The sequence below is a fragment of the Cherax quadricarinatus genome, chromosome 95 (assembly GCF_038502225.1).
Source record: "Cherax quadricarinatus isolate ZL_2023a chromosome 95, ASM3850222v1, whole genome shotgun sequence".
Classification (NCBI taxonomy): Eukaryota; Metazoa; Arthropoda; class Malacostraca; order Decapoda; family Parastacidae; genus Cherax; species Cherax quadricarinatus.
This window is the reverse complement of record NC_091386.1, coordinates 6,785,461-6,812,948: the sequence shown is the minus strand read 5'-3', so window position 1 is coordinate 6,812,948 and position 27,488 is coordinate 6,785,461. Positions and strand designations below refer to the sequence as shown.

General features: G+C 41.5%; 1 protein-coding gene across 3 annotated transcripts in view; it reads right to left on the bottom strand.

The window, feature by feature from the left end:
• The window catches only part of LOC128703876 (uncharacterized), a 110,507-nt gene that overhangs the window by 5,741 nt on the left and 77,278 nt on the right, over positions 1–27,488 (bottom strand). The window contains exon 6 of one of the 3 annotated variants that reach the window (XR_011394689.1): positions 14,882–14,967. The exons of 1 other annotated variant lie outside the window; for it this stretch is intronic. The gene's annotated coding sequence lies outside the window, so the exon portion shown is untranslated. The remainder of the gene's footprint in view (positions 1–14,881; positions 14,968–27,488) is intronic. One more of the 3 variants, XR_011394690.1, reaches the window with a different exon arrangement.

Below are 27,488 nucleotides of genomic sequence, written 5' to 3'. Positions count from 1 at the left end.
AGTGACAATTACCAATTATGATTATCAATAGCTAATGGTATCAGTGACAATTACCAATTATGATTATCAATAGCTAATGGTATCAGTGACAATTACCCAATAATCATAATCAATAGCTAATGGTATCAGTGACAATTACCCAATTATGATTATCAATAGCTAATGGTATCAGTGACAATTACCAATTATGATTATCAATAGCTAATGGTATCAGTGACAATTACCCAATAATGATAATAGCTAATGGTATCAGTGACAATTACCAATTATGATTATCAATAGCTAATGGTATCAGTGACAATTACCAATTATGATTATCAATAGCTAATGGTATCAGTGACAATTACCAATTATGATTATCAATAGCTAATGGTATCAGTGACAATTACCCAATAATCATAATCAATAGCTAATGGTATCAGTGACAATTACCCAATTATGATTATCAATAGCTAATGGTATCAGTGACAATTACCCAATTATGATTATCAATAGCTAATGGTATCAGTGACAATTACCCAATAATGATAATAGCTAATGGTATCAGTGACAATTACCCAATAATGATAATAGCTAATGGTATCAGTGACAATTACCCAATAATGATAATAGCTAATGGTATCAGTGACAATTACCCAATAATGATAATCAATAGCTAATGTTATCTGTGAATAAATAACAGCTAAATTCACATCAAGAATGCTTAAGAAACCTATAACAATAATCTTAGAAACATGATAACTGAGTCAGAGTTGAATAAACACCATATGATACTAGCACTAGATTTCAACATCAACGTTATCCAAGCAACCGAGCCTCCAGTAGTTGATTTCACAAGTGCTATGAAGAACAGCTTGTTGCTACCCTCTATAACAAAGCCATCAGCTTGTTGCTACCCTCTATAACAAAGCCATCAGCTTGTTGCTACCCTCTATAACAAAGCCATCAGCTTGTTGATACCCTCTATAACAAAGCCATCAGCTTGTTGCTACCCTCTATAACAAAGCCATCAGCTTGTTGCTACCCTCTATAACAAAGCCATCAGCTTGTTGCTACCCTCTATAACAAAGCCATCAGCTTGTTGCTACACTCTATAACAAAGCCATCAGCTTGTTGCTACCCTCTATAACAAAGCCATCAGCTTGTTGCTACCCTCTATAACAAAGCCATCAGCTTGTTGCTACCCTCTATAACAAAGCCATCAGCTTGTTGCTACACTCTATAACAAAGCCATCAAGAATCTCTGACACTAGTGCCTCGTTACTCGACCATATCTGGACCAACATATCCCCACTACAAGCAGTTGTAATCACAGATAACACCACAGACCACTACAAGCAGTTGTAATCACAGATAACACCACAGACCACTACAAGCAGTTGTAATCACAGATAACACCACAGACCACTACAAGCAGTTGTAATCACAGATAACACCACAGACCACTACAAGCAGTTGTAATCACAGATAACACCACAGACCACTACAAGCAGGTGTAATCACAGATAACACCACAGACCACTACAAGCAGTTGTAATCACAGATAACACCACAGAGCACTACAAGCAGTTGTAATCACAGATAACACCACAGACCACTACAAGCAGTTGTAATCACAGATAACACCACAGACCACTACAAGCAGTTGTAATCACAGATAACACCACAGACCACTACAAGCAGTTGTAATCACAGATAACACCACAGACCACTACAAGCAGTTGTAATCACAGATAACACCACAGACCACTACAAGCAGGTGTAATCACAGATAACACCACAGACCACTACAAGCAGTTGTAATCACAGATAACACCACAGACCACTACAAGCAGTTGTAATCACAGATAACACCACAGGCCACTACAAGCAGGTGTAATCACAGATAACACCACAGACCACTACAAGCAGTTGTAATCACAGATAACACCACAGACCACTACAAGCAGTTGTAATCACAGATAACACCACAGACCACTACAAGCAGTTGTAATCACAGATAACACCACAGACCACTACAAGCAGTTGTAATCACAGATAACACCACAGACCACTACAAGCAGGTGTAATCACAGATAACACCAGACCACTACAAGCAGGTGTAATCACAGATAACACCACAGACCATTACAAGCAGTTATAATCACAGATAACACCACAGACCACTACAAGCAGGTGTAATCACAGATAACACCACAGACCACTACAAGCAGGTGTAATCACAGATAACACCACAGACCACTACAAGCAGGTGTAATCACAGATAACACCACAGACCACTACAAGCAGGTGTAATCACAGATAACACCAGACCACTACAAGCAGGTGTAATCACAGATAACACCACAGGCCACTACAAGCAGGTGTAATCACAGATAACACCAGACCACTACAAGCAGGTGTAATCACAGATAACACCACAGACCACTACAAGCAGGTGTAATCACAGATAACACCACAGACCACTACAAGCAGGTGTAATCACAGATAACACCACAGACCACTACAAGCAGGTGTAATCACAGATAACACCACAGACCACTACAAGCAGGTGTAATCACACATAACACCACAGACAACTACAAGCAGGTGTAATCACAGATAACACCAGACCACTACAAGCAGGTGTAATCACAGATAACACCACAGACCACTACAAGCAGGTGTAATCACAGATAACACCACAGACCACTACAAGCAGGTGTAATCACACATAACACCACAGACAACTACAAGCAGGTGTAATCACAGATAACACCACAGACAACTACAAGCAGGTGTAATCACAGATAACACCACAGACAACTACAAGCAGGTGTAATCACAGATAACACCACAGACAACTACAAGCAGGTGTAATCACAGATAACACCACAGACCACTATCCTACCTTTTTCATAACCAACTTATCTAAACTGCCTCAAGGAACAAGAAAGATCTCATTTCGCCTGCATGACGAGACATTGATAAACAACCTAAAACTATCTGTAGGTGCCAATGATTGGCAGAGAGAGCTAGATGACAGTAATATCGATAAAGATATCAAATTTTTTTTACATAAAACCATAAGCCTCTACAACAAACAGCAGCGCTGTATAGCCCTTGTGGCTTAGCGCTTCTTTTTTTATTATAATAATAATAATAATCTACAACAAACATTGCCCAATCAAAACGAAACAGATCACAGAAAAGAGGCTAAACAGCCCATGGCTAACTAGAAGTATCCTCAAATCTATTAATAAAAAACACCAAATTGAAAAACAGTTCATATTAGGCTTAATTACTAAAGAATTTACTAAAAGATATACAGTGGACCCCCGGTTAACGATATTTTTTCACTCCATAAGTATGTTCAGGTGCCAGTACTGACCGAATTTATTCCCATAAGGAATATTGTGAAGTAGATTAATCCATTTCAGACCCCCAAACATACATGTACAAACGCACCTACATAAATACACTTACATAATTGGTCGCATTCGGAGGTAATCGTTATGCGGGGGTCCACTGTACATCAATACTAACAAAACTAATACGTAAATCAAAGCATGTGTATTATGAAAATAGATTTAGTGAAGTGAAAGGTGACATGAAAAGTACCTGGCAAACCCTCTCCAAAATTTTGCTCTCAAGGAAACCGACTGGAAATAGATAGAGAGACTTAACTAAACCAGATGAACCTCACATGCAACCTATAGACACGGCTGACAAATTTAATGTCTTCTTCTCTACTGTAGGATCAAAGCTGGAGAGTCAAATCCCTAGTTCAAATAAATAACTAAATAACTAAATAAATAACAAAAAGGCACAATACCGTGACTGGAACGATACACAAATAACCCGCACATAAAAGAGAGAAGCTTACGACGACGTTTCGGTCCAACTTGGACCATTGACAAAGTCACACTAACAGAGGTGGAGCAGGACGGCTATATATAGGCAGGAAGAGGTGGAGGTAGTAGTAGTAGTAGTAGTAGTAGTAGTAGTACAAGAAATGTATATAATACCGACAGGATAAAATGACACATGCACAACACCCGGGCATCCCCATCCAAGCGAGTACCTCACTGGCAACTATCCAAATACTCTATTTCTAGCTCCAACTAATCCCACTGAAGTCTCGCTCATCATTAAATCATTAAAAACAAATCAGGTGAGCTAGACGACTTACCGCCATTCATACATAAAACTGCACCAGAGCTGTCAACCATTTTTGCAACAATGTTTAACAAATCTATGGCATCCTCAACCTTCCAATCTATGCTCAAGACAGCAATTGTCACCCCGATCCACAAAGGTGGAGATCCAACTGATTTGAACAATTACAGACCAATATCAAACTTACCCTTACTATCCAAGATATCTGAAAAAATAATACACAAGTGACTTTACTCCTACCTAACATCCAACAACATACTTAACCCATGCCAGTTTGGACCTAATAATATACACAGCTCTCAATAAAAATGAATATCCCCTGGGGCTCTTTATCGACCTACAAAAAGCGTTTGACACAGTTGACCACAATCTCTTGCACCTCAAACTGAATCATTATGGCATAAGAGGACATTCTCTTGACTACCTAAAATCCTATCTTAACGACAGACACCAGTATGTACATGCAAATGGAGTCAACTCCGCTATCCAACCTGTAGCTGTAGGAGTACCCCAAGGTAGTGTCCTAGGCCCACTCCTCTGTCTCATCTACATCAATGATCTCCCCAATGCATCCCAACTCCTTACACCAGTTCTATTCGCAGATGACACTACATTTGTCTACTCCCATTCAGACCCAACTGTGCTTGGAAACACTGTAAACAATGAACTGCTAAAGATATATGCTTGGATGATGACACTCACACTCAACACAGACAAAACTTACTTCATGCTATTTGGCAACAGAGCCTCAAATATTCAACTCAACATACTGTTAAATGGTTCCCCTATATCAAGACACACGGAGGGCAAATTTCTAGGTCTTCTCCTACTATGTACCACAAACGACTCTCCTTACCTTGTACCACTCTCTGATATATCCTTACCTCACCTATGGTATTTGTGCCTGGGGCTCTACCACAGCCAACCACCTTAGACCATTAATAATCCAACAAAAAGCTGCTGTGCAGGTGATAATCAGCTCCTGTGCTAGACAGCACACCCCACCACTTTTTAAGACTCAAATTGCTAAATATACAAGACATACACTCTTATTATTGTGCCTACTACATACACAGAACTTTAAACTCCACTGTAAAAACTCCCCTAAGACTACTACTCGACAGTTACAACAGAATGCACAGTTACAACACAAGACATAAGGCACTTTTCAACATCCCTCAAGACTCTCACTATGCAAGAACGCTATGCACATAAAAGGCCCGAAGATCTGGAACTCGCTACCAGAACAGGTCAAGGATCCTCGGGCAGCTTATAAATTTAGGACTCTGCTAAAAAATCATCTTATCTCACAATATTAACCAAATCAACCAAACATCTACCGACTAGTTTTATCATGAGACCTCCTGGCTTTTAATTCTGCCATTCCATAAAATATTACCACCTGCACCATTCCTTGTAAATTAGATTTTGTACTAAGTATACATAAGATTTATTAGGTCCAAGTAAGATTGTAAAACAGCTAACCACTATTCTATGTTTAGTTTTAAGTATAATTACTATGTACTATTCTCTTATCTAGTTTTAATTAGTTATTATGTACAGTGGACCCTCGCCTAACGAACGCGTCACATAACGTTAAATCCACCTAGTGATACATTTTAATGCAAAAATTTTGCCTGGGCTAGCGCTAATAAACTCGCTCAACGCGATTCGTTCGAGACACGTCCACGTGCAGCCTGAGCCCGCCTCACTTGTCCCGTGGGTGCCAGTGTTTACAAGCCAGCCACCGTGGTCGCTTCCAAACATACAATTGGAACATTTCATATTATCACAGCCTTTTTAGTGATTGCACCTGCAAAATAAGTCACCATGGGCCCCAAGAAAGCTTCTAGTGCCAACCCTACAGCAAAAAGTGTGAGAATTACTATGGATATGAAGAAAGAGATCATTGCTAAGTATGAAAGTGGAGTGCGTGTCTCCGAGTTGGCCAGGTTGTACACAAAACCCCAATCAACCATCGCTACTATTGTGGCCAAGAAAACGACAATCAAGGAAGCTGTTCTTGCCAAAGGTGCAACTTTGTTTTCGAAACAGAGATTGGAAGTGATAGAAGATGTTGAGAGACTGTTATTGGTGTGGATAAACGAAAAACAGATAGCAGGAGATAGAATCTCTCAAGCGATCATATGTGAAAAGGCTAGAAAGTTGCATGACAATTTAATTAGAAAAATGCCTGCAACTAGTGGTGATGTAGTGAATTTAAGGCCAGCAAAGGTTGGTTTGAGAGATTTAAGAAGCGTAGTGGCATACATAGTGTGATAAGGCATGGTGAGGCTGCCAGTTCGGACCACAAAGCAGCTGAAAAATTATTATTTTTTTTTTTTGTTTTTTTTTTTTATTGTCACACCGGCCGATTCCCACCAAGGCAGGGTGGCCGGAAAAAGAAAAACTTTCACCATCATTCACTCCATCACTGTCTTGCCAGAAGGGTGCTTTACACTACAGTTTTTAAACTGCAACATTAACACCCCTCCTTCAGAGTGCACGCACTGTACTTCCCATCTCCAGGACTCAAGTCCGGCCTGCCGGTTTCCCTGAATCCCTTCATAAATGTTACTTTGCTCACACTCCAACAGCACGTCAAGTATTAAAAACCATTTGTCTCCATTCACTCCTATGAAACACGCTCACGCATGCCTGCTGGAAGTCCAAGCCCCTCGCACACAAAACCTCCTTTACCCCCTCCCTCCAACCCTTCCTAGGCCGACCCCTACCCCGCCTTCCTTCCACTACAGACTGATACACTCTTGAAGTCATTCTGTTTCGCTCCATTCTCTCTACATGTCCGAACCACCTCAACAACCCTTCCTCAGCCCTCTGGATAACAGTTTTGGTAATCCCGCACCTCCTCCTAACTTCCAAACTACGAATTCTCTGCATTATATTCACACCACACATTGCCCTCAGACATGACATCTCCACTGCCTCCAGCCTTCTCCTCGCTGCAACATTCATCACCCACGCTTCACACCCATATAAGAGCGTTGGTAAAACTATACTCTCATACATTCCCCTCTTTGCCTCTAAGGACAAAGTTCTTTGTCTCCACAGACTCCTAAGTGCACCACTCACTCTTTTTCCCTCATCAATTCTATGATTCACCTCATCTTTCATAGACCCATCCGCTGACACGTCCACTCCCAAATATCTGAATACGTTCACCTCCTCCATACTCTCTCCCTCCAATCTGATATTCAATCTTTCATCACCTAATCTTTTTGTTATCCTCATAACCTTACTCTTTCCGGTATTCACCTTTAATTTTCTTCTTTTGCACACCCTACCAAATTCATCCACCAATCTCTGCAGCTTCTCTTCAGAATCTCCCAAAAGCACAGTGTCATCAGCAAAGAGCAGCTGTGACAACTCCCACTTTGTGTGTGATTCTTTATCTTTTAACTCCACGCCTCTTGCCAAGACCCTCGCATTTACTTCTCTTACAACCCCATCTATAAATATATTAAACAACCACGGTGACATCACACATCCTTGTCTAAGGCCTACTTTTACTGGGAAAAAATTTCCCTCTTTCCTACATACTCTAACTTGAGCCTCACTATCCTCGTAAAAACTCTTCACTGCTTTCAGTAACCTACCTCCTACACCATACACTTGCAACATCTGCCACATTGCCCCCCTATCCACCCTGTCATACGCCTTTTCCAAATCCATAAATGCCACAAAGACCTCTTTAGCCTTATCTAAATACTGTTCACTTATATGTTTCACTGTAAACACCTGGTCCACACACCCCCTACCTTTCCTAAAGCCTCCTTGTTCATCTGCTATCTTATTCTCCGTCTTACTCTTAATTCTTTCAATTATAACTCTACCATACACTTTACCAGGTACACTCAACAGACTTATCCCCCTATAATTTTTGCACTCTCTTTTATCCCCTTTGCCTTTATACAAAGGAACTATGCATGCTCTCTGCCAATCACTAGGTACCTTACCCTCTTCCATACATTTATTAAATAATTGCACCAACCACTCCAAAACTATATCCCCACCTGCTTTTAACATTTCTATCTTTATCCCATCAATCCCGGCTGCCTTACCCCCTTTCATTTTACCTACTGCCTCACGAACTTCCCCCACACTCACAACTGACTCTTCCTCACTCCTACAAGATGTTATTCCTCCTTGCCCTATACACGAAATCACAGCTTCCCTATCTTCATCAACATTTAACAATTCCTCAAAATATTCCCTCCATCTTCCCAATACCTCTAACTCTCCATTTAATAACTCTCCTCTCCTATTTTTAACTGACAAATCCATTTGTTCTCTAGGCTTTCTTAACTTGTTAATCTCACTCCAAAACTTTTTCTTATTTTCAACAAAATTTGTTGATAACATCTCACCCACTCTCTCATTTGCTCTCTTTTTACATTGCTTCACCACTCTCTTAACCTCTCTCTTTTTCTCCATATACTCTTCCCTCCTTGCATCACTTCTACTTTGTAAAAACTTCTCATATGCTAACTTTTTCTCCCTTACTACTCTCTTTACATCATCATTCCACCAATCGCTCCTCTTCCCTCCTGCACCCACTTTCCTGTAACCACAAACTTCTGCTGAACACTCTAACACTACATTTTTAAACCTACCCCATACCTCTTCGACCCCATTGCCTATGCTCTCATTAGCCCATCTATCCTCCAATAGCTGCTTATATCTTACACTAACTGCCTCCTCTTTTAGTTTATAAACCTTCACCTCTCTCTTCCCTGATGCTTCTATTCTCCTTGTATCCCATCTACCTTTTACTCTCAGTGTAGCTACAACTAGAAAGTGATCTGATATATCTGTGGCCCCTCTATAAACATGTACATCCTGAAGTCTACTCAACAGTCTTTTATCTACCAATACATAATCCAACAAACTACTGTCATTTCGCCCTACATCATATCGTGTATACTTATTTATCCTCTTTATCTTAAATTATGTATTACCTATAACTAAACCCCTTTCTATACAAAGTTCAATCAAAGGGCTCCCATTATCATTTACACCTGGCACCCTAAACTTACCTACCACACCCTCTCTAAAAGTTTCTCCTACTTTAGCATTCAGGTCCCCTACCACAATTACTCTCTCACTTGGTTCAAAGGCTCCTATACATTCACTTAACATCTCCCAAAATCTCTCTCTCTCCTCTGCATTCCTCTCTTCTCCAGGTGCATACACGCTTATTATGACCCACTTCTCGCATCCAACCTTTACTTTAATCCACATAATTCTTGAATTTACACATTCATATTCTCTTTTCTCCTTCCATAACTGATCATTTAACATTACTGCTACCCCTTCCTTTGCTCTAACTCTCTCAGATACTCCAGATTTAATCCCATTTATTTCCCCCCACTGAAACTCTCCTACCCCCTTCAGCTTTGTTTCGCTTAGAGCCAGGACATCCAACTTCTTTTCATTCATAACATCAGCAATCATCTGTTTCTTGTCATCCGCACTACATCCAAGCACATTTAAGCATCCCAGTTTTATAAAGTTTTTCTTCTTCTCTTTTTTAGTAAATGTATACAGGAGAAGGGGTTACTAGCCCATTGCTCCCGGCATTTTAGTCGCCTCATACGACACGCATGGCTTACGGAGGAAAGATTCTTTTCCACTTCCCCATGGACAATAGAAGAAATAAAAAAGAACAAGAGCTATTTAGAAAAAGGAGAAAAACCTAGATGTATGTATATATATATATGCATGTGCGTGTCTGTGAAGTGTGACCAAAGTGTAAGTAGGAGTAGCAAGATATCCCTGTTATCTAGCGTGTTTATGAGACAGAAAAAGAAACCAGCAATCCTACCATCATGCAAAACAGTTACAGGTTTTTGTTTCACAGTCATCTGGCAGGACGGTAGTACTTCCCTGGGTGGTTGCTGTCTACCAACCTACTACCTATACTTATCCCCCTATAATTTTTGCACTCTCTTTTGTCCCCTTTGCCTTTATACAAAGGAACTATGCATGCTCTCTGCCAATCCCTAGGTACCTTACCCTCTTCCATACATTTATTAAATAATAGCACCGGCTGAAAAATATGTGAAGGAATTCAAGGAGTACATAGACAGTGAAGAACTGAAACCTGAACAAGTGTTTAATTGTGACAAAACAGGCCTGTTTTGGAAGAAAATGCCAAGCAGGACCTACATTACCCAGGAGGAAAAGGCACTCCCAGGACATAAGCCTATGAAAGACAGGCTTACTCTTTTGATGTGTGCCAATGCTAGTGGTGATTGCAAAGTGAATCCTTTATTGGTGTATCACTCTGAAACTCCCAGAGATTTCAGGCAAAACAATGTTCTCAAGGCTAATTTGTGTGCTGTGGAGGGCAAACAATAAGGCATGGGTCACTAGGGACTTTTTCTATGACTAGTTACACCATGCATTTGCCACCAATGTGAAAAACTACCTCCTGGAAAATAAATTGGACCTTAAGTGCCTCCTGGTACGTATTAGATAATGCTCCTGGTCATCCTTCAGATGTGACAGAGCGACTTTCTGGGGACATGAGCTTCGTTAAGGTTAAGTTTTTGCCTCCTTATACCACTCCTCTCCTGCAGCCCATGGACCAGCAGGTCATTGCAAACTTCAAAAAACTCTACACAAAAGCTATGTTTGAAAGGTGCTTTGTAGTGACCTCAGAAACTCAACTGACTCTAAGAGAGTTTTGGAGAGATCACTTTAGCATCCTCAATTCTGTAAACATTATAGGTAAGGCTTGGGAGGAAGTGACTAAGAGGACCTTGAACTCTGCTTGGAAGAAACTATGGCCAGAATGTGTAGACAAAAGGGATTTTGAAGGATTTGAGGCTAACCCTGGGAAGCCTATGCCAGTTGTGGAATCAATTGTGGCATTGGGGAAGTCCTTGGGGTTAGAGGTTAGTGGGGAGGATGTGGAAGAGTTGGTGGAGGAGGACAATGAAGAACTAACCAATGATGAGCTGCAAGATCATCTTCAACAGAAAGAGGCCAAACCTGAGGAAACTGCTCCGGAGGAGGGGATAGAGAAATTGAGGAAGTTGTCTATTTCAAAGATTAAGGAAATGTGTGCAATGTGGCTTAAAGTGCAAACCTTTTTTGATGAAAATCACCCTCACATAGCTATTGCAAGCCATGCTGGTGACTATTACACTGACAATGTTGTGAAACACTTTAGGAATGTCATAAAGGAATGGGAGGTACAGGCCTCTATGGACAGATATCTTGTGCGACAGAGGTCCAGTGACTCTCAAGCTGGTCCTAGTGGCATTAAAAGAAGAAGAGAAGTAACCCCGGAAAAGGACTTGACACCTCAAGTCCTAATGGAAGGGGATTCCGCTTCTAAACACTAACACCATCCACACTCTCCCCTCCTCTCATCCCATCAATCATCACCAGATCTTCAATAAAGGTAAGTGTCATGTAACTGTGCATGTCTTCTTCAGTTTGTGTGTATTAAAATTAATATTTCATGTGGCAAATTTTTTTTTTCAATACTCTGGGGTGTCAGGAACGGATTAATTTGATTTCCATTATTTTTTATGGGGAAAATTAACTCGACTAACGATAATTTTGACTAACGATGAGCTCTCAGGAACGGATTAATATCGTTGGTTGAGGGTCCACTGTATATGAAGAAATTGCAAAATCTACTATATTATAATCAGTGAAAAACAGCTAGTCCTATGCTGGCTCAAATTCTTCAGTCTTGTCTGAGATGTTAGAAGGTTAATCCTTTACAAAGGATCTGCTCCTTTGTTGGAATACACAGGTTCAAAGATGAAGCATTTCACAAACAAAACCATTAAAATGTGTACATCTACCATCCGACTTACGACCTGCTCGACATACGACCACTCGACTTATGACTGAGTTTTCTGTGCCAAATTTCTGGGAAATAAACAAGTGTTTGTATTGTACACAGTGTTTATCCTAAACCTTACAGTATAAAATACAGTACTAACAGCATAAAAAGTAAAAAATGAAATACCAAAATAAAACAATAAAATAAAGTCATTACAAAAATGTGATGTTGATATTCAGTAGTAAGGTTCGACTTACGACCGGTTTGTCGGAACCGAACTCGGTCGTAAGTCAGATGGTACCTGTACACCTACCATCCGACTTAAGACCGTGCAGCTGGGCTGGGTCGGCTGATGCACACCGCTGTACAATATTTGACAATACTCGCGGCAGCAATGCGTCATACAGGCAGCATCAGTTTGAGTAACCCTGCCCTATCAGCAGCATCATACTGTATTAACTGTACTAACTAGACAGTAAATTTCACCATGGCCCCTAAGATGAAGTCTGAATCTTGCACTGGAGATTGTGGCAAGAAAGGCTCTTACTCTTGAACTCTCTTATTTGTTTTCACTGTTGCACATAAACCTGTCTATATCTGTCTGCCTGTATATCTGTGTATCTCTGTGTGTCTATCTGCCTGTCTACTTGTGTGTCTGTCTTTCTGTCTACTTGTGTGTCTGTTTTTATGTCTACCTGTGTGTGTGTCTGTGTGTGTCTTTCTGTCTGCTTGTCTGTCTCAGAGCCACTCATTAAGAGTGTAGTTTGTCTTGAAGATGCCATATTAATAATGAAATAACACAATAATAATCACTGAGGCACATTAAATGTGTATAAAACGTTAATATAAACATTTTGCTTAATTCATCTATGATTTTTTCAAAATTATATAATAAACATGCTACATAATATATAAACATATAAATTAGCAAATATGAGATGTTTTTCTGGTCGGCTTGACAAAGTGAACAGAAACCATTCATGTCCGGGCTGGTAACAACAACAACGTTTGTTTACATAACTCGTGAAACTTCTACCCTCTCTCTCTCTCTCTCTCTCTCTCTCTCTCTCTCTCTCTCGTTTATTCATTTAATCTTGTTTACTCACTTCTCACTCTACATTAAGACTACAGATATTTTAAGGTAAGTAATGAGTGGACACGATTATTGTATTATAGTTTAATAATAATATTATTAATATTAGTACATATGTATTATAGTTTAATAATAATTATTATTATTAATTTAGGGCACTGAAGCACAGATTCACTGTACAGCACTTTGTCTGGATTTTTTGGGTTATCCTAGGTAATTTATACTATGTATGATAACTTCACTTACGTGTACTTGTGTGTGTGAGAGAGAGAGAGAGAGAGAGAGAGAGAGAGAGAGAGAGAGAGAGAGAGATATAGAGAGAGATATAGAGAGAGATATAGAGAGAGATATAGAGAGATATAGAGAGAGATATAGAGAGATATAGAGAGATATAGAGAGAGATAGAGAGAGAGATAGAGATAGAGAGATAGAGATAGAGAGATATAGAGAGATATAGAGAGAGAGATATAGAGAGAGAGATATAGAGAGAGAGATATAGAGAGAGAGATATAGAGAGATATAGAGAGATATAGAGAGATATAGAGAGATATAGAGAGATATAGAGAGATATATAGAGAGAGAGAGAGATATAGAGAGATATAGAGAGATATAGAGAGATATAGAGAGATATAGAGAGAGAGATATAGAGAGAGAGAGAGAGAGATATAGAGAGATATAGAGAGATATAGAGAGATATAGAGAGAGATATAGAGAGATATAGAGAGAGATATAGAGAGAGATATAGAGAGAGATATAGAGAGAGATATAGAGAGAGATATAGAGAGAGATATAGAGAGAGATATAGAGAGAGATATAGAGAGAGATAGAGAGAGAGATAGAGAGAGATATAGAGAGAGATATAGAGAGAGAGATAGAGAGAGATATAGAGAGAGATATAGAGAGAGAGATAGAGAGAGAGATAGAGAGAGAGATAGAGAGAGAGATAGAGAGAGAGATAGAGAGAGAGAGAGAGAGAGAGAGAGAGAGAGAGAGAGAGAGAGAGAGAGAGAGAGAGAGAGAGAGAGAGAGAGAGAGAGAGAGAGAGAGAGAGATATAGATAGAGATAGAGATAGAGATAGAGAGAGAGAGAGAGAGATAGAGAGAGAGATATAGAGATAGAGACAGCCACATTCGGTCAGCCACTCAGCCAGCCACTCAGCCAACCACCCACCCGGCCACCCACCCACCCACCCAGCCAGCCAGCTAGCCAGATACGTATTACACATGTTCCAGAGTTGTTTCTCTTTACTTAGGGTATAGGTTATACTACATTCTGGCAGGATGACACTACCAGTGGTATTCTCCCATTCCACTGTGTCGACAATACATAAAGATAACAGTAACATATGATACTGTATGCGATGTAAAATTTACAATACATATCACTACCATGTATACATTATATATAGTACATAAATAATTAAAATATAACAATAGAAGTAAATTATGGTAAAAAGAATGAAATAATGATTGTACATTACATTACAGTACTATGTAGGTAGTTTATATAGGTAAGGTTTGACATTATGCCCTACCTAGTATGTCGGCAATTTTCAAAGGCTCAACTTACATCCATTTTCACTTACGACCAGTTGGTCGGAACCAAGGTTGGTCGTAAGTCGGATGGTACCTGTACTTCTGTTGTCCATCATATCTCGACAATCACAACAACACTTCAAAATACAAGTAAGTATAATCACACAGGACAACTCACCACCACCATTTTTTCTAATCTCTAATATCACAAAAAATCATACGTGACACTAAAAAATTAATTTTACCAGTTTTAGGAAATGTGTGTTCACCTTAGTGTGTTGGACGGTCGCAGTTGTTCTATGCTTGTTCTTCTCTATCAAGGAGCTGGCTACTGTTTCACGTCATTGCACTGTATCTTGGATAGGATATTTAAGGTGTCAGGGTTATTTGGCTCCTTTGCCCACAATTATTCAATTGTATTTATGAATACCATTAAACATAAAATGGAAAGGACACTAAATCTCAAACAACATGCATACTGACAAGACTAACACTTATTAATATACACTGCCCACATAAGAAAGAAAATAACCCAAGGCTCTCCAAACTCTCTGATCCAGTAAGAAGAAGCATAATAATGAACAGAAGTCAAGAATAGGCCTCATCTCCAGCGGAAATAGATGCAGTGGAACCTCAGTGTTCGAACATACTGGACCCTGAATGAACCAAATTCCAAACAATTTTGTCCAGAAAAAAATGGACCTAATCTTTGAATGCTTTTCTGGAGCGCGGAGCCTTGAACATTTTTCTGGACTGCGAACAAGCCGGACTGTTTACAATTCAGTTGTAAAAACTTTACAGGAAAGCCTTGTTTCAAAAGTGCTTTGAAGTGCCCTCTGACAATGGCTGAACTCTCAGAGACTTTCGCAAGAGTCAGTTCAACATCCTCCAGTGTGAGAATGATAATTAAAGCCTGGGGAAATATTGCTTTGGACATCGAACTTTTCACAGTTCGAACACCACCTAGGAACCAATTAAGTTCAAGCACAATTAACAATGGCTTATAAAGCAAGTGGCAAGAGAAAACATGCAGTTCTCAGAAATCTAAGTCATTTCGGCCATTTATGTCGTCTCGGTTATCTAAAGATAAAGATTTTATTTCTCTGCAATGTTTACAACGTGAGATTATAATTTTGATTTGTTAAGTACAAAGAAAGCCACTATCATGCCGGGGCATTTCAGGCAGACTACAATATTTTCACTGGCAGAGCTTTACAGTTTCTCTAACTTGGTCAGAGCAGTCAACACCTCATCTCTCCACAATGAAAAGAAAAGCAACGTTACTGCAAATTATACAGAGTACTATAAAATTACTATACAGTACTGTACTGTAGTACTACAGGTTACAATACCTGCATTCTTAGTGTCTGGTTGTCCTCTGCATCAGTGAACTAAGTCCACTACTTCAGAACACAACAAGACGATCATGAAATGGTAGTTTCAGCATTAGGGAGTTACAGACAAGTGGCACTATCATACACTTTCCTCCCTCTTAGTCTGTTAATGAGTTTTACTGTACCAACAAACTCGCCCTTAATATAGAAGTCTATATGATTTTTGACGTCAAACAATGCCTCCAGTCAGATGTTAAAATAAATGAAACTGAAATAGAGCTAATTACTCAGCGGCAGCGGCAGCAAGGTCTTTGCTCCTCTGTTTTTCAACCACCTGAGGATTGTCAACCCTGTAACAGCCTAGCAAAGACACACACAACACTAGTGATGTGGAGACCCAAAACGACATAATTCATCTGCAGAAATTACCTAAGCCACCGAAATACACCCAAAAGAACCAACCTACAAAGAAGGTTTGTTGTCACCAAACAACTCGCCTCACTGTTAAGCGAAGCTAATCCTCTCTACATCTGCCTACTACCAATACTCAGCAAGCCGCCTGAACCCACTGTCAATGGTCAAGTGTCAGCACAACAGAAGAAAATCCAGTGATCAAGCCAGGACTCGCAACAACACAGGTGAAGGGAACATTATTACCAGTACAGCGTCTCCTCCTCTAAGCAAGAAGGGCGCAACCCACCGCAGCCCCTACACCACTCGCCGAACATCAGCAAACATGGCCACCACCCCAGGCAAAGAGGTGAACTCCTTCCTTGGATTCGATAAACTGAAGCCGCAATATCTGGAGATGGCTGCATACATCAAGGCACAAGACCAACAGATCACCAGATTAATTTAAGAAATGCAGGAATTAAGAACAGCAAATGGCTTACTCACCCAGGAAGTACAACAACTCAAAGCTGCCAACGATCCTTGACGAATTCACTACCCTAGAAGGTAAAAATAACAGCCACACTGAAACTGAGCACACCATCAATAGCCTTCGAGAGCAAGTCACTAAACCAAACTCCACCCTCATAGAAGAAAGATCACGAGTTGAGCTCCAACTCGCCGATATCATCAACAACTTCCAAGACCATAATGACCAACAACAGCTCTCTGATGCTGTTGTAGTTAATAGCAACCATCTCCCACCTACAATCACCCAAGAGACATGCATGGAGACCACTCGACGGCTTATTAATGGATGTGCTGTTGGAATGCAATCAAGTTAACTTTTGTGAAGGGATTACCAAGTTGGGGGTGGTATTGCCATCTATTACTCTAATGAACTATCTTTTTATAACACCACTTGCTATAGTGATGAATATGGAGAATATACTTTTGCAAATTTTACTGTAAAAAACCTTAAGACTCCTATAACAGTCGATGCCATTCACCGAATGCCTCACACAAACATCCCAAATTCTAGCGATAAATTAAAGACACTAATAACAAACAACCAAATGAACAAGCACCACCCTTTCCTAGCCGGAGACTTCAACATTAACCCTGGCCGAAGAGATGACCAGCCAGTAACTGATTTCATCAACAACACACTACTCATACCAGCTATAACAAAACCAACCAAGCCAACTGAGACAAATGCAACCATAATTGATCATATATGGACTAATATACAAGCTCCCCTTAACCCTTTCAGGGTCCGTCCCATAGATCTACGGCTTCACGTTGAGTGTCCAAACCGTAGATCTATGCCAAAATTATAGCGCAGTCAAATTTAGCGCGAAAACGCCCATAAGCCTACATGTGAGAGAACGGGTCTGCGTGGTGGGTGTGCGCCACAAACAAAAAATCTAGGCGCCCGCATAGCATTGTGGGAACCCCGGCTCAGTTACCCTTGTTCACCATGCCTCGTCGCAAGGCAGCTCTCACTCCCCGGAAAACTGGGACTCTCCTCTTCCTATCTGATAGTTCTGACACTGATGGAAGTGGAAATGAAGACGAATTCTTTGGCTTTGATCAGTTAGTGACCGAAAGGAATGACCAGGATATCGATAATAGTGCAGAAAACCCTGACGATCCTCAACCTTCTACCTCTGGTGTGGGCACTCGTGACTCACGGTCGGTTGTTCCTCAACGCAATAGAAAACTAATATTTTCGCGTGGCCAGGCCTCTGACTTTAGTAATGATGATAGTGACGCGGATTGTGATTTTATTGCTCTTGACGATCATTTGAGTAGTGATAGTGAGGAATCATATTCACCAGTGAAGCATCGGTATGTGCGCTGCTGCATGCGCTCGGGTAGTGTACCCTATGCCGTGCCCAGGGGATGGAGTATATCCTGGAGTACATCCCGTGGCCCTACACCAGGTATAGATAGTGATAGTGAGGATGATGTGGCTACACTTGGCATGGATAGACCATAGGCATCAGTAGATGGTGGTAGTGGTGATGGTAGTGCCACGGCCATGCGTGACTCACCAGCCCACGCCGCTGACTCCGCAGTTCAAGGACAGAGCGGAGCATCAGCCACCAGCCCACCACACCACAACTACCCGCACAACCAGCCTATGATGTCCAGTATCCACCAGCAAACCGTATCTGGGATTGGCAGCAAAATCCCAATTTTGTTCCCAAGCCTCACCACTTTGATGACTCTCAAAGTGGAATTCTACCTACTTGTCCACTTGGAACCACGGCCAATGAACTGGAATTCTTTGAACTATTCTTTGACCAGCCATTGATGGAAACTATTGTCAGGGAAAGTAATAAGTATTTTGAGTACACCATGGCAAATACGATCATATCACCACAGTCAAGACTACACCGGTGGAAAGAGACGACTGTTGCAGAAATGTATTTGCTTTTTGCAACAATAATGCTTATGCCTCATGTCTATAAGCATAATATAAAAGCATACTGGTCCACAGATCGGCTAATTTCTACCCCAGTCTTCAGTGAAATCATATCAGTGAACAGGTTTATCTTACTGTTACGTATGTTGCACTTCTCTGACAAAACCAGGCCTGACAGAAGTGACAGGTTATACAAGATTAGAAATGTTTTTATGTATCTCAAACAAAAGTTCAGCATGTACTTTTATCCATTCAAGAATCTTGTAATTGACGAGTCTTTGATTTTGTTCAAAGGAAGGCTGTCATTCAAGCAGTATATACCGAGCAAGAGGAAACGCTTTGGTATAAAACTGTTTGTACTCTGTGACTGTGACAATGGCCTGGTATTGGATATTGTTGTATACACGGGAAGTAAAACATTGAAAGATACCAAGATGTTATTGGGTATCTCAGGTGACGTACTGATAACTGGTACACAAGCCCATTACTCAGTGATTTCTTGCAAGTGAACAAGACAGATGTGTGTGGCACAGTGCATTCTAATCGTAAACATATGCCCAGGCTCAACATAAGTCCTCATGGTGATGACATGCAGGTGTTTACTGCCAATGACATCATGGCATTATGGTGGCATGACAAACGAGATGTCACATTGCTGACAACCAGTCACCGTAATGAAATGCATGACAGTGGCAAAGTTGATAGTGACTAATGAACATATTCGAAAACCAGGGACAGTGATTGATTATACACAAAACATGCGCTTGGTTGACAAATGTGACATGCAGATTGGCTTTGTTGATTGTGCTTGTAAAAGTTACAAGTGGTACATGAAACTTTTCTTCCATCTCATGGACATTTAAATGCTCAATGCATATATGTACCAAATGAAGACTGGCAACAGACCACCGTATGGTGAATTTTGTTTGTATGTTGTCAGACAACTCATAATGAAGTACCAGGTAAGAACACCTGCTATACAACAAGGTCCTCGAATTCCTCAGGATATACCCAAGCGTTTGAGGAGGGAAGGTGATCATTTCATAATACAGTTTCCTTCAACTCAGAAGAGATGCATTGTCTGTGCACAAACAAAACGACGGCAAGAAAGATGCAAAGACACTCGGTTTATGTGTGAGGAATGTAAGGTGCCTCTGTGCATGGTGCCTTGTTTCAAGGAGTTCCACAAGCTCCAGCAGTTCTAAAACCATGTCCAGTGATTGTAAATATGTAAATATATGATAGAACATTAGTATTATACAAGATTTGTGCATGTTTATTGTAATAAACAACAGTGGTAAACAATAATATGATAATAATTTTAGTGCGGTTATTGTGTTCAATACAGTGAGTTTATATATATACATTATATACAGTATTCGGAGTGTGGAAATTAGGAGAAGGTGTGGAGTTAATAAAAGTATTAGTCAGAGGGCAGAAGAGGGGTTGTTGAGGTGGTTTGGTCATTTAGAGAGAATGGATCAAAGTAGAATGACATGGAAAGCATATAATCTATAGGGGAAGGAAGGCGGGGTAGGGGTCGTCCTCGAAAGGGTTGGAGAGAGGGGGTAAAGGAGGTTTTGTGGGTAAGGGGCTTGGACTTCCAGCAAGCGTGCGTGAGCGTGTTAGATAGGAGTGAATGGAGACGAATGATACTTGGGACCTGACGATCTGTTGGAGTGTGAGCAGGGTAATATTTAGTGAAGGGATTCAGGGAAACCGGTTATTTTCATATAGTCGGACTTGAGTCCTGGAAATGGGAAGTACAATGCCTGCACTTTAAAGGAGGGGTTTGGGATATTGGCAGTTTGGAGGGATATGTTGTGTATCTTTATGTGTGTATGCTTCTAAACTGTTGTATTCTGAGCACCTCTGCAAAAACAGTGATAATGTGTGAGAGTGGTGAAAGTGTTGAATGATGATGAAAGTATTTTCTTTTTGGGGATTTTCTTTCTTTTTTGGGTCACCCTGCCTCGGTGGGAGACGGCCGACTTGTTGAAAAAAAAAAAAAAAATATACAGTATTGGTCTCTCAGGCCCTAAATGTTAGTAGGAAAAGAAAAAAAATTAGAAAAGAAAAGAAAAAACTACAAAAACCGTAAACAAAGTAATGTGCATATGTGGAAATCGTTGCTGTTGCCACCAGCACGTCATTTGGGGTAAACTTCTCAGCACTGTATCTCAGTAAGTATTGATCAGAAATTTTTTTTTTGTCTTATTACCTTCACAAAAATATACTGTTTAATTCTGTAAGAAAAAATTATTTTCTTTTTTTTTTTTTCAAAATTTCTTGGACACTGGAGCACCACTTTAGATTTTGGCCTTGGACCCTGAAGGGGTTAAATCTAGTGACCACTACCACACCTTCCTCTTAACAAACATTTGTATACAACCACTGGAATATAACAAGGTCTCTTTTAGACTCCATGATGAGGCATCAATAAGTAACTTCACAACAGAGCTAAGTACGGTTGACTGGCCTACAGAATTTTCCAATGTCAATGGCATCGATGATTGGATAGACATTTTTCTTAACAAATTACTTAGACTATGTATATAACATTGTCCATAAAAATGAAACGGATTACAAATAGATGGCTAGGTTGCCCATGGCTTACTAACAGCATACTAAAATCCACTGATAAGAAACATCAATATAAGAAGCAATAGAGACAGGGCTTAATAAACAAAGATATTATTAGACGCTATGCATCAGTCCTCACCGAACTAATTTTTTTTATTTATTTATTTACAATTTGAGCACACATACAGAGGTACAAAAAAATACAGATAAGAGCAGCATAAGAAAGGTTAAGCAATTGTACTACTCTAATAGATTCACCGAAACAAGAGGAGATATAAAAAAGACCTCTCAGGTTCTGGGCACCCACAAACTGAAAAAACTAGGGATACTTGTCCTAACTAAAGCAAATGAAACACAACTACAGCCATTGGATCAACCACAGAATCAAATCTTGCCAGTAAAATCCCAAGTGCCAATGTCCGAGCGAGTGATTACTTAGATGGGAATTTGCCAACATCCTTCTATCTTGCACCAACCGAGCCTACAGAAATCACCACAATTATTAAGTCACTTAAAAACAAATCAGGAAATCTGGCTCAAGTCCCGCCATTATCGAACAAACGAGCAGCTCATGTTCTTTCGCCCAATATTTCATTATTCTTTAACAAATCACTAAAAACCAGCACTTTCCCGACACTACTCAAGATAATATAATATAATACGATATATTTTATTTTGACATGATACATGTATGTACAAAGAACATAGTATAATACAGTGGACCCCCGCATAACGATCACCTCTCAAAGCGACCAATTATGTAAGTGCGTTTGTACGTGTATGTTTGGGGGTCTGAAATGGATTAATCTACTTCACAGTATTCCTTATGGGAACAAATTCGGTCAGTACTGGCACCTGAACATACTTCTAGAATGAAAAAATATCGTTAACCGGGGGTCCACTGTAGTTCAGCCCAGTCTCAGATTGAGCTGCAGGGGCACTGACCCCCAAAACCCTCTCCAGGTAAACTCCTCTTTAAGGGGGGCTCCTTGTTGTGGTGAAGAGGCTCTTGGTCTGAGGAATTAGACCTGTTGGTCTCCTTCCTCAGACCGAACCTAATTACTCCCCAATGCCCCCTTCCCTTCCCCATCCTCCCCTTTTTCCTTTCCTCCTCCCCCTTCACACCCCTCCCTTTTGCCCTTCCTTTTTGGCCTTTGGGATTTTTTCCCACAGGCACGCTAGTTCCTAAGTAGGGGAAAGGGTACCGGGGTCCATCCCATTCCGTTGAGGTTCTTGGTGGTAGCGTAATTTGCCGTGGAATCTGGATTGCCTGGGGATGTCCCGATCCCTCTCCGGTATCCCGGAGGGTGGCTTTGGGTGTCTCTCGGGCGACGGGTGTATCTCTGGAAGCCACCTTTCGGATTCTGGGGGTGGTGGCCGAAGGAGGTATGCTTTGTGGTGGATATCCGGCCACCCTCTCTTTTGTCCACTGAGGTAGCTCGGCAGATGTGAGGTTGCTATCCCAGACTCCTGGTTTACTGGCATGATGGGTAGGGTATGGCACGGGTTCCATGCTGCATCTACGCTACTAGCGGTGCTGAGGCCCTCTTGGGCGCAGAGGGAGATTTCTGGCCCTTTCATTCCTCCTAGGAACTATCCCTCCCCAGTCCCCCCTTTTTTTTTTTATTTTCTTCTTTCTTTTTTTTCTTAAAAACAAAAAGAAAGAAGTAACCTAACCATGGAGAACCCAATCCATGAACCTGCTACCCCCGGGCCCCTTCTTGATACCGCACCCCGTTCTGACCCCGCCTCGTCTTTGGACCACTCTTCGGACACTCCTCATGCCTCTGTACCTCTTGCCGGTGCTGTTTCCTCACCTGCTTCAGGTACTGAGGTCTCGACTGACTCCTTCGATTTATCTGACCTCCGCTCTCCTTTGACTATGCTTCCGGCCTCTCCCTCTATGGTACGGCAATTTTCGAATCGCCAGCCCGTTCCATGTCAGACCAACTCTGGTCCCACGCCTAAACGCCAACGACAATTACCTGCTGATGATACTTCTCCACCTTCTCGTTCTTCTCAGAAAAGATCGATACATCCTGCACTACCTTTCCATGCTCAGTTTCGAAATGTACAATGGACTAAATTCTTCACTTTACGACCGACTTCCTCTACTGACTATCTTTCCGACCACAGTATTGGCAAGGCACTCCTACGCCATGTTGGTAAAGATATTTCTTTTCATGCTCTTAAGAGCGGTACGTGCATCATCACTGTACAGAATGCTACCCAAGCTCATGATCTTTCTCTTCTTTCCCATATTGATACTGTTCCTGTCACTATTGAAAAACATCATTCCCTCAATTCTTGTAGTGGTACCGTCATTTTGCCCCATACCATAGTTCAACATGTGGCAATGACATGTGGCAATGATATTCTTGAACAGCTAGAACTCCAAGATCTCCCAATCCTTAAGGTAGACACTTATGTTCTTCCTGCCCACGGGCGGAGATGATACCCTAGCAATGTAGCTCGTTTAACTTTTGACAGCCGTGAACTCCCATCCTCAGTTTATGTAGCAGGACGTCGGTTACAAGTTTGAAAGGTGATCCCTACAGTGTAGAAATTGCTGGCGATTTGGCCATCCAGCGAAATATTGCAGATATATATCCGAATGCCCAGTCTGTGGTGCCGATGACCACTCTAATACGTCTTGCAATCGACCTCCCTCTTGCCTTAAACTTAAGATTAAACTTAAACTTAAGATTTAATCTAAGTCTGCCCGAAATGCCTAGCCATGCTAGGTGTTCTAGTGGTACACTGTAATTATTATTTTACTACATGTAAACCACACAATAACCAAATTCTGTAAACTCAGCATTGTAATCCTTATAGAGAATAAAATTTGAATTTGAATTTGAATGAGGCTCACCCTTCGTACTCTCGCCGTTGCAAAGTCTACTTAAATGAGCAGGAAATCTGTTACCTCAAAGAGGCAGAAGGTCTCCCTTATGCCATGGCAGTTTCTCATCTCCGTCTCCAAGGGAGACTACCTCGTGTTTCTTATTCCCGTGTTTCAAAACGTCCCCCCACTTCTGGGGTCCCATCTTCTGCAGCCTCCTCTGTGGTTACCTCTCCCATAGTCACTCCTCTATCTAATTCTTTTGGTGTCCTAGGCTCAGACGTCCCTACTTCAATGGCTAAGACTGTTCTCGCTTCTTCATGTTCTCCCTCACAAGCCTCAGTATCAACGAGATCTCGTACGACACCACCTCCCAATCGTCCCTCTACTTCTCAGAAGTCAAAAAAAGGTCCTTTAACCCCTCCTTCCCTTCTTCCACCTCCTCATTTTACCTTCCCTGTCTCTGTACCTGGTTCTTCCCCTCTCACTGGCTCTGTTACAAGTGTAGAGGTTCACCCTCCCCCTTGTACTGTACCTTCCTCCCCTGTTCCCTCCGAAGTTTCTTCCTCTTCTGCCACCTCCCAGATTTCTGCCTCTTCTGTCCCCTTCCACGCTTCTTCTCCAGTTCCCTCCACCCTTTCGCCCCCCCCCTACCTTGGTACAGTCCATTACAGCTCCAATCTTTACTCATCCTCCCCCTACCATCTCCAATATTGTCTCCCATACGATGTCTCTGAATTCCGAAACACTTGAAGCAATCTCTGAATATACTGCAGAGACCAAACCATCAATGGACACTGATCCACCCTCTGTTCCTTCTCTCTCCTCTCCTCCACCTGCACAACTCCTTTCTTCACAGCGCACCGTTCCTTCGCTGCTTGAACGTTTTCTGCTGCCTCCGCATGTGGACTTTTCTAGCCCCTCTAGTCCGTAGGAACCCTTACCTGCGGATTTCAGATATCTTTATCATTGCCAATCATGGCCTATTTTCAGTGGAATATACGCTGCCTCAGGGGTAATCGGGGTGAGCTTCAGATGTTACTCTCCCAGTTTTCCCCTGTTGGTGTTTGCTTACAGGAACCAAAATTACACTCTGCTGTTATCTCTCCCATCTCAGGATATAATTTATTGTATTCTTCAGATCCTTTTCCTGATGGGACCTTTAATGAAAGTGCCCTTCTTCTACTCACTGATATTCCGTACCATCAGCTATTTGTTTGTACTTTGCTGCATTACACAGCAGCCCGTATCCACTTGCATAGGTGGTATACGCTATGTTCTTTATATCTCTCTCCTTCTTGGGCATTATCTATTCTGGATATTGCCTTTCTTGTTTCGTCATTACCGCCACCACTTCTGTTACTTGGCGATTTTAATGCCCATCATTTCCTCTGGGGGGGTTTCACTGTGATTCCTGTGGCATTCAGTTAGAGGCTTTTCTCGCTACCCACCCCCTCCATGTTTTAAATACAGGTACTCACACCCATTTTGATCCTCGGACTCACACTCTCTCTTGCATCGATCTCTCAGTCTGTTCTTCCTCCGCCGCATTAGACTTCACCTGGTCTGTTCTCCCGGATCATTTCCCAATCATTCTTACTTCCCCTTCATATTCACCACCTCTTCGTAACCCACGCTGGCAATTTGATCAGGCAAATTGGAACCTTTACTCACAACTATCTGTTTTTAGTGAGGTTCCTTCTTCGTCCTCCATTGATGAGCTTTTACACCTCTTCTCATCCTCCGTTTTAACCGCAGCTTCTCATTCTATACCCCAAACTTCGGGCAGGCATTCTCAGAAATGCATGCCTTGGTGGTCTCCTGCTTGTACTCGTGCAGTACGTTTGAAACGCGCTGCATGGGGCAGGTACCAGTGCAATAGAACCACGGAGAGTCTTCTTGATTTTAAGCAGAAGCGTGCGATCGCTCGCCGTGTCATCCGTGACACTAAACGCACTTGCTGGTGAGATTATGTCTCCACCATCACCTCTGCTTCCTCTGAGTACAGTCTGGAAAAAAGTACGAAAACTGAGTGGTAAATATTCTCCTGACCCGGCTCCTGTTCTGGGGGTTGCCTGTGTTGATATAGCAAACCCACTAGATGTTGCCAATGAAATTGGCAATCATCTGGTCCGTATTTCTCAGGGGCTCCATCTATGCCCCTCATTTCTTTCCTCAAAGTCTGCCAGAGAGTTAGCACCCTTAGACTTTTCTTCTCTCAGAGAAGAACAGCATAATGTGCCTTTTACACTTCAAGAACTGGAGGCAACACTCTCAGCTTGCCGATCATCGGCAGCTGGGCCCAACGACATTCATATCCGTATACTACAACATTGACATCAGTCTGCCCTTGCAGTCCTGTTGTGCCTTTTCAATCTTATTGGTCACAAGGAGTTCTTCCACAGCTGTGGAAATCTGCCATTGTTCTCCCTTTCCACAAACCAGGCACTACGGGACATGAAGCCTCCAACTATCGTCCCATTGCTCTTACCAGTGCAGTTTGCAAAGTGATGGAACGCCTGGTAAATAGACATTTAGTGTGGTATTTAGAGACCCACAACAGTTTCTCCACTCGTCAATATGGCTTTCGTAAGGGACGTTCTACCATAGACCCCTTACTACGCTTGGATACGTATGTTTGTAATGCCTTTGCGAATAACCGCTCAGTTATTGCCATATTTTTTGACTTTGAGAAGGCATATGACACAACTTGGAGGTATAATATTTTGGCCCAAGCCAACTCCTTAGGCCTCCGAGGCAATCTACCATCCTTCCTTAAGAACTTTTTAACTGATAGACATTTCCGTGTTCAGGTTAATAATGTGCTCTCCCCGGACTTTATCCAAGCTGAAGGTGTCCCCCAGGGATGTGTTCTGAGCACAACACTTTTTCTCCTTGCTATTAATGATTTGGCCTCTAGTCTTCCATCAAATATTTGGTCATCACTCTATGTTGATGACTTCGCTATTGCCTGTGCAGGCGCTGACTGTCACCTCATTACAGTTTCTCTCCATCATGCGGTCGACCATGTTTTCAATTGGGCCACCACACATGGGTTTAAATTTTCCAGCACTAAAACCCACCAAATTACTTTCACTAGACGCTCTGTCATCTCCGATCATCCTTTGTACCTCTATGGCTCCCGTATCCCTGAACGTGATAGTCAAGTTTCTGGGCCTCCTCTTTGACCGTAGGTTATCCTGGAAACCTCACATTACCTCTCTGAAGGCAACTTGTCACAGCCGGCTGAACATTCTTAAAACCCTTGCTCATCTTTCATGGGGAGCTGATCGTCG